The sequence below is a fragment of the Drosophila gunungcola genome, chromosome 3R (assembly GCF_025200985.1).
Source record: "Drosophila gunungcola strain Sukarami chromosome 3R, Dgunungcola_SK_2, whole genome shotgun sequence".
NCBI lineage: Eukaryota > Metazoa > Arthropoda > Insecta > Diptera > Drosophilidae > Drosophila > Drosophila gunungcola.
The window spans coordinates 13732702-13745585 of NC_069139.1; positions in this window are offsets into that span (position 1 = coordinate 13732702).

The following is a 12884-nucleotide window of genomic DNA, read 5'->3' on the forward strand; positions in this document are numbered from 1 at the left end:
GATAAATTGTACAATTTCGCATGCATTTTAAATTTATATATAAAAAAAAGTTCTTCATTCATTAAATCGTCTTTAATTTCTGAAAACCAGTATTTCATGCAAATGTAATTTAATCAAAATTAATTTTTTTAAAATTTCTATCAGAGTATTTGCATTGTTATTATTACTATTACTATTTATTGCATTAGAAAGTGCAAATAAATTATCATTATTTTACAATGTTATCTTGGAATGATGTCAACTACGAGTGAGCAGGTTATATTTCAAATGTAAAAAAGGAAAAAAGGAAGATAACGCAGGAATTTGAAATTAAAGTAACTCAAACTTCTTGATAAGGGAAAATTTAATTTTTTAAAAGTGTAATTCCATATAAATGTGATTAATACCAAAAGCTAAGGTAATCTTATAGTAATAAATCTGTTTGTTATGACTTGCAAATAAATTGGCTCTAAGAAAAATAGTTTTTACAAGAAAATAGTATTCTTGTTTTGGACAATCTTTTTCTTAACCGTTGTGTGATAAATAAATTCCCATTCCTTTACTTCTATATGCAAATCAGTTTCGTTCAGTTCCATTTTCCTTGCAACTTTCATTTAATTAATTCAAATTAAAAACAATACCACAACGCAATTTTCCGGCGAATGTTATCCAGCCGATATCGCAAGACTTGAAATTGTTTCGCAAAATTTGCGTACTCTGTTTCCAGCACAACAGTTTCCAAATTCCGAAATTTCAGGGCAAAGTTTGTGCACTGCAACCAGCGGATGGCGAGTGGATTGGGTGGAAGGGCAAAAGGGAAAACAATGTTCCATTGGTCAAGCCGGCATGTCTGTGCGACAGTGCATAAAAATATTTCAAAAATGTTGCATGCAACACACACGCAAGAAACAATTGGGGGAAAACGGAAAAACGGAAAAACGAGCCGCAAGAAACACTGGCATTTCATTCTGTTATCAAATCAAAGCGTCTTGAATACTTTTTGCAGCCATCGAAACGTGGGCAAAAACGTTGCCATTTGATTGGGGGAAAATCTTGCGAAAAATAATTTTAATTTATCACTTCCGCCGGCCATTGTGTCGTACCGTTCTCCGTCCATTCGTTGCATTACCCCCCCGCCTGCCCCTTTTTTTGGGCCAGATCGCAATCTTGTATTTCCTATATGCATGCATGCATGCCACCATTACCATTGCCATTAGGCCGCGTCGTTGCCTCCGCCATCGCTCCTCGATTGCCTCCATTGCCTCCGTTGGCATTACCATTCCCATTACTATTATGGCACTAGCAAACTGCCGATTGCTGTATACATAGTGAACTGGGTGCAGTTGCACCAAGCCCCCGACACGCCCCTGACTTCTCTACTTATTGTGCCACATTTACTATTCGTCTGTCTATGCTTTGTTTGCACCCATATGCAAATGCAATTTTCGCAGCTAACGGTGTGCGCGCTCTTTTGAGTTATGCCAGTGGGGTGCTGGACCCCCGGAAAATCCCCCCTCTAAATAGGGCTATATAGCAGGGCTTGGTTTTGGGCCCGACTTGGGCCAATGAGCCTTCGCCACGCAACAATGGCCACAAGTCTGGGCCCCAGGAGCGGAGTGGCTAAGATAAAACTCTCCAAGTCTTTGCCATTTTTAAAGAGCTCGCAGATTTTCAGCTTGAAAATATTTTTTAGCACAACGAATATCGGTTATTATTTTATAGTTTGACTAGCAAGTACAATATTTTCAATTAAAAACCTTTCTGTTTGTTTCCTAAAGAAAGGCTTGAGGTCCAATTTCACTAATTTTAGATCTCCTATTTAAAATCTATAATATTTTCAAATGTTTTTCCCGAAATTAACAAAAACGTTCTGCTATTCTCTAAGCGTTTTGAGAAAAATAGTGCGGTATATTTTAAGATTACTGAAATATATTCTTTTGTTTTGTTAATTTTTTTGTTACAAAAAAACAATATTTTACTTTAAAATCTTACAATTTTTTAGAAATTCTATAAAAATGTTTTAACCAATATTAAAATCAATAGCAACTATAGTAAGTTAACATGTCGGATGTATTTAAAGATATGTTGATGTCAATAAATATTAAGAGTACTTGTGCTTGATGAGCTAGATAGATGTTTGTTTCAGCTATACACATTAAAATTATGATTTTGTATAAACTGATTTTCTTTTGACATTATTCCAGCCCTGTTGGCGTCAACTTTCCGACTTGAAAGGCAAGTGTTGACCCTATTTTTTCGGGGTAGTTGCAACTTAAAGGCCCTCCGCTAAATGGCGTAACATTTTTTGCATGTTTCGAGGGCCGCTGCCACCGCTGCCACCGCTGTCCCCGTAAACCCCATGAGTTTTCAGACGGTCATCGGTGGGCCCTTAACGTTGTCGTCATGTTGGCACAGACATTTGCTGCATTGCACTGCACTCGCTGCTTTTTAGCTCTCCGCTTGTTGGCTAGCAAGTTAATTTAGACGAGGGAAGAAGACGAAAACAAAGGCAGCAAAAAACCAGCTGCCTGCCATATTCTTTTGGCCCGCAGTGCTGGTTTTTGTTGCTGCTAGTTGGTAATTAATCATCGGGCTGGTAAGCATTCGTGTAAGCGCTCTTATCGCTCGAAACACATCTCAAGTAGTTAATTTTAAATGCCCCACGTAACGGGCTGCAATTTCAGTGGTAACATTTTTGTGGGGGAGGAGGCCACTTGTCAACGCTTTTGATTGACAGCACTTAAATATTTTCGCCAGGCATTTCTTTCTGGCCACTCCCCCGCTGCAAAAAAAAAAAATCGTAATCTACACCCACGTGGATGGAGATTGTTTGTTTTTTTTTCATTTTGCAGTTTATTTCTCAGGGTTAATTGTAGAGTGGCGCCCCCAAGCGGTTGGCGGCTGTACCTGAATGATTACCACCAGAGAAAAACCGAAAAGGAAAAAAAACGAAGCGTTCACCCACTGCATTTGGTGGTGGCTATGCCGCCTCTCGCTCCAACCCGCTCTATAGCCGTCTCTTTTCAAATATGGCGATGGACGCCATTGGCTGTTGCTCCGCCAAGGGGGCGTGGTCATGCGGTCACTCTGCGTTTGGGCAACCAATGGGAGGCCAGAAAATCGGAACTTTAAGTCAAGAAACAAAGAAAAAAGCGCAAGCAACAAGTGCAGATCAATATTGGCAACAAATCGAATTAAATCAAATCAAAACACTGCGACTTTTGAGTCGATTTGAATCGACTTTGACAGTTGTGGGCCAAGTGAAACAGGGGGATACTTAACCTGGCCCAAACCCCCGCGGCCAAATGCAACGCGATATGGCAATTTAGCTGTCAGTTAGCCGCTCTCTGGGCCAATTAACCGGTCCGCTTTTATTGTTATTGCATTTTCGAGGCCCCAAGTAACCAAACAACAACTGATGATTTTGCGGTTTTCTCCTCGGCCTTTTGTTTGTGTGCAAACAGCAATTATCTGATAAATGCCCTGGCGCTGAAAAATTGATAAATTGCTCATATAAACGTTACGCTATGATTATGGCATTTCACCAGCGAATCGAGTGGAATATTTTTCATGTTCTGTTGTATCAAGTACACGGCTGACAGTTAATTGCTGTCAAAAAAGAGTTGGCTGAACTTCAAGTGGCGATGAGTGCGGATGAAGAGGTCTGCAATCGAACAGTGCTTATAACTATGAAAGGATAGTCTTTAGAAGGGAGCACAAAATATGAAGACGTAAGTTACAGACCTTAATTTAATAAATAAATAAATAAATCAACTGCTTATTAAATAGATTATCTGAATGGGGCTTAACTTATGCATTCATTCTGTTCTGCTTCTGTGTTCTTTTTAATTTTTTATATGTTCAAGAAATGGCTAAATCAAAATTACATTTTTTTTAGACAAATTTATTCCAAAATGCTTATATAATTTTATTTTTATAGTTTCAAATCGTATTAATTATAATGCCATAAATAGCATTGTCAAGTCAAATCAAACATTTCTGTAACATGTGAAGCTAAATATAATTTATTTAATTTATTACCCATTTATAAGACGGTGCTATATATAAGTCATGGTTAAATTATAAACTTGATTTAACATAAATGAGTATTTTAATGACAAGCTGATAAACATTTTACATGTGTTTTATGAATGAAAGTAAATATTTTATTTATTGGAATATTAAAAATAGTATAGGTGCTTAAATTTATTTCTTAAAATACATAAAAAACAATTTATTTTTTTAATTTTACATGTTAGCAATGTTCAAAATGAATAAATTAATATGAAACCAGTTTGCCTGCCTTTTGGCATCTTTCATTGACAATATTAGATCTTAATCCTTACACCCATGTTTTCTAATCGGTTTCCAGCCAATTTATTGTTGGCCTAATGACAAATAGCCCATTGACAACCATAAGCTAAACAGCCCGCGAAACCCAACTCTTTGTAAGATATACGCCGTGGCATTAAACATTTTGGAGATGTAAGACAAAGAAGCAGTCGGCTCATCAGTTGATCAGCAAATCCATCATGTTCGAAGGGCTGTGGATTGTTTTTCCCTGGATGTTGGCTGTTCTTCCCTCTGGCTAATTTGTAGCAGTTGGCTGTTTATGTTTGCCGCAAGACCAAGAAGTCTGGCGCGGATGATGGCCACCAAACGAGGAGCGATGATGACGAGCATCGATATGCGGCAATGGGAATGGGAATGGGAATGGGATTGGAATCGTTCGGTTTGTTTATTTATTTAATTTCAGTCAAGCTCAATTAGAAACCCAAATACACAGCCATTCGGGGAGTGTGGTATAAATATATTTCTCCCGGGTCTCGTGGCGTTGTTTGGCTCTGGCTCTAGCTCTGGCGCTTTTAGCTTTATTGATTTAAAAAAATGAAAAATTTATGTTTAAACAAAGCGTATGCATCCAGTGCAGGGCAGGGCAGGGCAGGGCGTTCGATCTGAATATGAATCTGAATCTGATTCCGAAACGGAACCTCATTCCAATCGATTTGGCCATTGGCGCCACCACTTAAAAACAACATGAGCAAGAAGCTTGGCGGACTTTCAAATGTAAATAAATAAACAAACAACGGCAACCGCCAAATCGAAATCGAGATCGAACCAAATCGAAATACTCTCGTACTTTGGGCCGCAGCTTCCTCCTCTATGGGATATTCAAGTACACATATCGATTTGGGGCCCAAAGGGGAAGTGTGTGTTTTGCATTGTCGGCAAAACGCCTTTTGATGCCATTGGGTCGGCGGAAATAAGTTCACATAATCAAAAATGCAATTGGCGATGAATGCCAGCAATGCAACAATACAAATAAATTGCAATCATTCATCAAAAACAAAAGACTTGCCGGCAGTCTCTGCTCCAGCTTCAGTTGCAATTTCTGCAGCTTGCAACTTGCAGCGGTGGCAACAGCAGCAACTGCTGCAATTGTTGCACCTTATTTGGGCAATTGGACGATGAAGATTGGAGGGGAGCATATAGTGGGACCTAAAGATATACAGTGGTTTAAGGTAAACGTATTAATTCAAAATTATTATTATTATTATTTAAAATTATTTATACTGAAGCGCCAATGTTTAAATTATGCTAATCTCATTGCTTTTACAAATAATGTTTCAATCAAAGAATTTGGAAACTGTTGGTTTTAAATCGAAGGACTCACTTCAAAGCAAGCTATATTTAAAAACATTCATAGTTAATTGCAAATGATATTTCACAGTTTTGTTTTATTTTTTTTATATTGTTTAAACCATTGTAACATTATTTTAATGTATATTTTTTACAAATTTAAATTTTCTTAACTGTTAACCACGTCCTTTAAATGTAAATATTAAACACCGACTTAAGAAGACTTGCAAATGTAATTTTATTTAATACCTTGTGTTAACTTTTTAATATTCATTTATGTTGTTTATAACTCGAAACTAAGAAAGAAACTTGTTAATCTAGTTTAATAGGCAACAAAAATGATCAGGGCCTCTTAAAACTACAATTTATAATTTTTGTAGGCAATGTTTTAAATAGTTTGAAATCTAAACTTATTCTTATGACTTTGGTTTCGAATATTTATTTACGTTTTCTCTGAATCATAAGAAGTAACCAAACCACAAAGTGAAGCTCAAAAATCAGCTAAGATCATAGTGAAAGTTTGCACCCTCAGCTGCAATATCTCAATCTTTTGTCCTATACCGATGGCACCTTTTCTGGATAATAGGCTAATAACACCCAGTTGAGCTGATCTCGTTTTAGTTTTTGGCAACCACTGTGCCGCGATACAATGTGTCTTGTGGCGTTTTCTACGAATTTCAGGAGCCGGGCCTCGCCAGAGATCAGCTCATAAAAGGAGGCACTCAACAATCAAGCATGACGAAATGGCCAAGCGGCTTTTCGCCTTTTTGCCTTTTGGTTATTGTTTTTGTTTCTGTTTTTGTTTTTGTTTTTGCTGCCGCCGCTTTGCAGTTTGCCGTTTGCTGTTTGCCACAAAGCCGTATGCAAATGCAGAACGCCGGAGTGAAATAATGCGCTAAAGGCCCGCAAGACGTCTGTCATTGTCGATGTCGCAGTTGTCGCAGCGGAGGATTTGCCATTGTGCCGCAGCCGCAGCCGCAAAGTCAATTGTAAGGACATATCTGCGTATCTATGTATCTGAGTATCTGAGTGTATGAGCATCTGAGTATCTCGAGCACCGACCTCGGATTAGCTAGCTCCTGCTGGGCAGCCATAAAAATTTGACTACCGCTTTCACTTCGGCCTGCGAGCCTGACTGACAATCTCTCTTCGCCTTTCTCCAAATGTTTTGATAGTCTGTGTTTATCGCAGTGTGTGTGTGCGACACATAACACGAGTGCCCATGTGTGTGGTCCCAGTCCCAGTCCCAGTCCAAATCCAAATCCGAAACCATATCCAAATCGCATTCCAAATCCGTAGGCCAATCCAAAAGTGAAAGTATTTTCCTGGCCACTTGAGCCAGCCATTAACATTAACCTACCGCAGTTTGTATATAGAACAGACCACAAAAAAAAAAAAAGAGTACACAGCGAGCAGACACAAATTAATACTAATAAAAAGGGGAAGGGAGGAAGGAGGGGGCTCAACTGTTAGGCGATTTACGACTTCCTCAACATCCTGCCCACCAAATCCCAGATCGCAGATCCCCAAGGAAGCTCCCTAGACAGATAGACATCTTGAGTAGGGTTCACCTTCGCCGGCTTGAAGGCTTTCAGTCAAACGCTTTTAATTGATGTTGGCCACTGGCCAGCAACAAATTAGTCCCAGCCAGGCCAAAAGTCGCCAAATAATTTAGTCGCGATTTCGGCCGATGCCAAAGGGGCAAAAGGCAAATACCGAAAATAAGCAAGGCAGACGATCGCCAGGCGGAGAAACAAAGGCCTCGCCAGTCGAGGGCTGATCAGATTAAGTGCTTATAACATGGACATGACTCCATTGACCAGCCAGCTCAGCCAGTTCAGCCAGTCCAGCATCCATTCTGCCGCAACCTGGTAGCCACCGCGGTTGCCGAGATCCAACGACACATATATGTACTTTTGTCGGCAATTGCTGGATGCACCCTACTACTTGGGGAAGGGCTACACGAAAACTATATTTTATGGTGTAATTATCTAAAACAAAAAAGATTAAATCAGAGAAGATGATAAGCCTGATAACACTTAGTGTGAAAACAAACCATTGGTCGTTTCAGGAAACCATTATCAAGATAAAAAAACATAAATATATCTAACACTTAAACATATCTAAAATATGCATAAACATATAAAAAAAATATTGTTTTAAAAATCCAAATCAAAGATCTTAATAATGCTTTATGTTTTGAAATATCTTTATTTGTATTGCATTTTGATAATAGTTTAAAGCCACAACATTAATTTATTTTTTATTACGAATTTTGAGCTTTGATTATTTTTGTAAATATAATTTTTATATGTTCATGTATCTAACAATATTTAAAAACATAAAATGATTACATAAGTTTTCCTTAAAGTATTTTGATTTTCCAGTATCACAAGAGCATTTTGTTGTAAGTTTGGGCTACAAAGTTTTGACTGAATATTTTGGGGCCAACTGTTTCTGTTATATTAAGATATAATTTTTTGACTTTGTTCTTCATTTTTCAGTTGAGCATGCTTATTTGTCATTCAATTTCTCTAAACGACTTGCCACCTTGTGCACCAATAAAAGTAGCTCATTCCGCGAGTCTGGCCAACGTAGCATACATTGCAAAACATTGAAACCACCAAACCCACACACCACACACCTGATGGGGACACTTTCAGGAGCAGAAGGAACACAAATCTTGCCAGTTCCATCTCTGTCGCTCCCCCAATTGTGGCCAAGTAAGTTCCCTCAATTGGCGGCTTTAAACGAGGCCGAAAGCGGAACCAAAAGCCAAGTGCCCCGATCCCGGTGCTGCAATAATGCTGCCCGATCCAGGGGCAGTATAGACTGGAGTTTGGAGGCTGATGCGATTGTCGTCGCCACATGATGCCTGCCCACTCTGGCACATCTTGGCCATTGTTCTCGCTCCTCCGGCCAAGAACCGATCCGAACCCAGCCGAAAACACTGGGAGCCAGCGAAATGTAGCAAATGTTCGCCCCGCTGTTGTTGTCGCTGTTGAAAAAATGTCAATATTCTGATTCCACGAATAAAAAGAGCCGAACGAGCAGCTCCCCAATCCGCAATCCCCAGCCCAAATCGCAGGCTGATGTCGCAGTGCCCCTGACGTTCAGTCCATCTTGGTGAGCAGCTTAGTTGCATCCACCTTCTCGACAGCACTGAAAAATATTTGCCCCAGGGCTGTCGAATTTTGGAAAATTAGATGAGAAAATAAAGCTTAAATATTTAAAAAATTACGAGCTAGGTTGTGTATTTAGCCTTTAAATAGAATTCAAGATGATGTATTATTTTTTATTTAAATATTTTGTTCAGCATTAAAAATTATTTAGTATCTTGATTCGGTGTTGTAGAAAATATGTACTTGTGTGTATAATTTATAAAAAATATTTAACCCTTTTATTTTTAAAAAACTACTTAGATTCTACACCAATTTGTTTATATATTTGCCTGCTATTTTTACACTTTGGAGGCAATAGAAAAAACGGTTTTATTTGTGTGTTTAATTTTTAAAAGTTTCAAATTTGGATTATTTTCGGTCCATAAATATAAAATCTGTTAAAAAAATGTGATTTCAGATAATATATAAATTTAAATTATTACAAATTTACAATTCACATAAGTTTCTTGTTTTTTGATTAAGCGGAAATTAAATAACATTTATATATCGTGTAGTATTTAAAGTACCGATGTCTACTTTTCTTCACTGGTACAGTTGATATTTGTATTGCCGTAAAGTGCTGTTTCTTAATATAATTTAAATCTAACACTTTTCTCACAGTGCACTGATGCCCCCTCTCATGGCCGAATCCATTCTGCGTAATTCAGTTGCAGTTGAGATTGAGCCGAGCGGCAAGTTGGCAAAATGGTGGGCATCAGGACACAAAGGCGGCCGACTGAGGCCAAAGCTGGCTAAAGGCTAAAACTGGCGGCACTTCAAAAGCCGAAATGGCCCACAGTTCAATAGGCTTTGTGCCGATGCCGAGCTGAGACTGAGACTGAGACTGAAGCTGAAGCTGAGCCTGAAGCTGGGAAGTAAGTTGGCAAGCGGCAATAATGCGCTTGGATATGCAAAATTGCATTGAAATTTGAATTCAATTCAAGAGGCCATTGGCCGAAGAGGGGCCATCGCTTGGCCTTTCAGCTTTCAGCCCGCCTGATTGTGCGACGCTTGCCAATTTGAAGGAAATCAAAAACTCTGCCGCTCTCGAGCAAATTACGCAACCTTCTGCTTGGGGTTACAGGCTTCCTGGCTTCCAGGCTTACAGCTGCCGCAGCTGTATCTGTATCTGCATCTCGGGCCGAAACTTCATCCAAAATCCCGACCGGTAGCCACTACAGTCGAGCCCTGCATTTGCATGCCCACATAGTGCAGCTCGGCGAAAAATGAGTCGCTTAATAGCCGCCGACAGTAACAAAGTGCCAGGCAATTGTGGCAAATACCAAGATCGCAGCTCTCCACACAGAAAGAAACCCAATATTGGTTTTAATTAATATGACATGAAAATGAACAGCTGAAATTCCCTTTTCAAAGTTTATCAATTGATAAGCAATTCTTGATTCTACAATGCTCCAATCTATTGAAGACCAATTTAGGTATATGCCATTAAAGCTATTTTAACAAAAGTGTATAGATATAGCACTTTCTTACATAATATTTAGTGAATAAGTTTCTTTTTAGTAAATATGTATAATTATAAATTAAATTAAATTATGACATCTAAAAATATCTTATAGCATTAAAAAAATTTTAATCAAAGATTAAGCTCAAAAGCAGATATCTAAAAATGACTTGACTTTGGTCAAATTTATAGTTTAAGTGCCAAAAGAAATGCAAATGGAGACTCCTGTTAATGTAAAATGAAGACGGTAATGGAATCCAGCACTTAGATGATTTCTTTCAGTGCAGCTTGCAACTCGGAGCCATTGCATGGGCGTGTTGCTTGGGGGCGTCTTTGCCAGTTGAATTTGCCTTTCAATTTGCCATCGAGCAGGCTACACCTCTGGGCGTTCCGAGATCGGCAACTATACGGCAGCTGGCCATCGAGATTGTGGCGCAATCATAATTGCAACAAGTAGTCAGGCGCTTTGCATTATCTAAATCAAGGCTGCAAACAAGAAACGAGGTTTTTCGGGGCTGCAATCATGGGTTCGGCTGATCTTGATATGTTAATTCATTTATGCTGGGGTTCATGTGGGCAACAGCAAAAAACTGCAGCTGGAAATAAGAGAATATTTTGATAAAATAATTGTTTGAAATTAAAAAAACACTATTAGAAATTTAGAACATAACATTTTATTTGTCTGTGGGTATTTTACCATTTTTCTTTTTAAAAAATGTTTTTTTGATGTCCCCCCAGCTTGAAAACAAATTTTTTTATGATGAGATGCAAAAATAAATAAAATTATACTCTTAAAAAATATTGGCTAAATTTCTTAAAAATTACCTAAGAAGCTTATCTCAGCTAATATATTAAATACAAAACTTTAATGTATAAATGTTTAGTGTATGTAAAGTAAGATTAGAAATTTATGATTGTTTATTGTTGCTGAGGGGGCAAAAAACAGATTTTTTTTACGAATAAAAATCAAATCGTTTATATAACTTATAGGTTTTCCCATAGAAATCTCTTAAGCCAGTGATCAAATTCCTATTTGAAATATTTAAATACGTTACATTTTTTTTATAATGAAGCCATTTTAACAACTGATTTCGGGGCATAAAGTAATTGTGAATGATGCAGCAAAGGGATGTGATCTCGGTTGCCTCAGTGGCTGCAATTGCTGCATTTCGGTTAATAATTGCACTTGGCCGGCGGGCAAAGGCGGCTACGACTTTGAACACTTTTGGGGCAGCGCTTCTGCAGCCAACAATTATTAATGGCCATGTTAACAGCGGCAGGAGGAGCGGAATCATTGGAATCAGATTCGATGCGATGCGAGGAGGATTGGGATCGGGATAGGGAACGGGGGATAGAAGTTTGCGGCTGTCAGGCGGATTGAAGGACATGCCAATGGAGGCCCGCTTCAATCAGACGTGTGGTATTATCCGTGTGATGTGGAACCCTTTCGGGTTTAGGACTAGCCGAGCTGGATGGGCAAACAAACAAATCTTGGCTGTCACGGGTCCTCAGCTGCGGCATTCAATTCCAGAGTGAATGGACATGGCTGTGGCAATGGTAATCCAAGTGCGAGTGTGGAATGCTCGCTCGTTAGTTGGCCAGCGTGTGGCGGATATGAAACACATCTCCGGTTAGCAGGCAGGACATTTCCTCCCCCTGGTGGGCACTCCATACAGCTGTCATAAATCCCATGTTCGAGAGTTGTTGCTGCTCTGCGGCAGCAGGATATTGCCCAAAAGGATACGAGCTGCCCGCTCGATTGTGTAACAACTTGATGGGCATTTGAATGCAGCCGCCTTGTGTCATTTAGTTGCCACAAAGAATGGGGCCCTCATTCTCGTCCCCATCCTCTCCATTCTCGTCCCCGAATTATCCGCCAGAACATTTCAATTGAGTGGCCCAAAGTGAGACACCTGACACTTAAGCGCCAGGATCGCAGGAGAAGGGATGACGATGGCGCTCGATGATGAGCATCCACATCCACATCCACATCCACCGTCCTGGTCGAAGGCGTTCGTCTGACAAATGAGACAAAGTGACACAAGTCAATCAAAGGCCACGAAAATGCGCCGCATATAAATTCCATTCGATTGGTCCTGACGCGGCCCAATTTACTGCCCATCACACTGAAAGAAAATTAATGTTTGTAAATTATTATAATGATTTATCTTTATAGGTTAATATCCCACGATACAGTCTCAATTTACTGCCCATTACACTGTAAGAACAGATGATTTAATTAATAAAGTCTTACTTCTGACTTCAAAATGATGTATAAATGGTCTAAGGATGGATGGTGAAAGTAATTAATGTTTGATTATTAAACGCAATTATTTTAGTGGCTCATCATTAAAGGTTATTATCACAGGTAATAGTTAAATATCAATAAAAAAAATTTCAAAAAACTATAAGATGCATTTAAAAATGTCAAATATTGCTTTAAATCGTTTTCATTTTGAATTTCAGTCGATTTTTGTACTTTCGTATAACCAAATTCGTTCAGTGCCCTAAGCCTCTTGAGTAACAATGCGAATAGCCACGTCTGGCCCCTTAAGGCCGAAATGTATTTAAATGAATTCCGTCAGCGTCAGCCTCGTCGACCCAGGTTCAGCCAACGTGATGGACGCATTTAAACTGTCAAT